The sequence below is a fragment of the Gossypium hirsutum genome, chromosome D05 (genome assembly GCF_007990345.1).
Source record: "Gossypium hirsutum isolate 1008001.06 chromosome D05, Gossypium_hirsutum_v2.1, whole genome shotgun sequence".
NCBI lineage: Eukaryota > Viridiplantae > Streptophyta > Magnoliopsida > Malvales > Malvaceae > Gossypium > Gossypium hirsutum.
The window spans coordinates 39,740,073-39,741,233 of record NC_053441.1 but is presented as its reverse complement, the minus strand read 5'-3'; the positions used below and the strand labels follow the sequence as shown (position 1 = coordinate 39,741,233).

At 40.9% G+C, this 1,161-nt stretch overlaps 1 pseudogene; it reads left to right on the top strand.

Moving 5' to 3' along the window:
- The first annotated feature begins 285 nt into the window (after positions 1 to 285).
- Positions 286 to 1,161, top strand: LOC107903848 (tubulin alpha chain-like; annotated as a pseudogene).

The window sequence follows — 1,161 nt, the reverse complement described above, 5'->3', positions numbered from 1 at the left end:
CTTTCAGATTATTGTCAAAATTGAGAGTTTTACGAGCTGATGAGACTCCCCTAAAAGTTTCACCAAGAGAAGTAATCAAATTGGGTGCTCAGGTAATACTAATCTGGCTACAAATTTAACTTGCTAGGACCTTTCCTGTTTGATTTCTTATGAGCTACTAACTCATTCAACTTCTTTCTACATTAGGCTGTTGTTGAGTTCATGGCTGGTCTCATTGCCAAGAGGGATACCAAGGCAGCACCACCAAAGAAGGAGAAAGGTTTTTGGTTCAGGATTTGTTCGATTTGTTGGCCGTTCTGGACCGCAAATACAGACGACAACATGTAACCAATGAATTACACTAATCTCAACAGGCTGGTCTCTCAGGTACAATAAATGATGGCTTTAATTTGATTGTTTGCATTGTATGTGTATACTTATGGTGTTTGGATCATTTACAGGTTATTTCTTCCTTGACTGCATCTTTGAGATTTGATGGTGCTTTGAATGTGGATGTGAATGAGTTTCAGACCAATTTAGTCCCATACCCTAGAATCCATTTCATGTTGTCTTCATATGCACCAGTGATTTCAGCGGAAAAGGCTTACCATGAGCAACTATCAGTAGCAGAAATCATAAGCAGTGCATTTGAACCAGCTTCAATGATGGCCAAATGTGATCCACGCCATGGGAAATACATGTCTTGTTGCTTGATGTATAGAGGAGATGTGGTGCCTAAAGATGTGAATGCTGCAGTGGCAACAATCAAGACCAAAAGGACCATCCAGTTTGTTGATTAGTGTCCCACAGGGTTCAAGTGTGGCATCAACTACCAGCCTCCAACTGTGGTACCTGGTGGGGATTTGGCCAAGGTTCAAAGGGCAGTTTGCATGATTTCAAATTCTACTAGTGTTGCTGAAGTGTTCTCAAGGATTGATCATAAGTTTGATCTGATGTATGCAAAGCGTGCATTTGTGCATTGGTATGTCGGTGAGGGTATGGAGGAAGGTGAGTTTTCTGAAGCTAGAGAAGACTTGGCTGCTCTTGAGAAAGATTATGAAGAAGTGGGCTTGGAATCTGGTGAAGGAGATGAAGATGAAGGGGATGAGTACTAGGCTAGAATATAGAGTAAAATCTGCCAATGGACTTATTGGTCAGCTAATAAAAATGGGTTATTTTGTT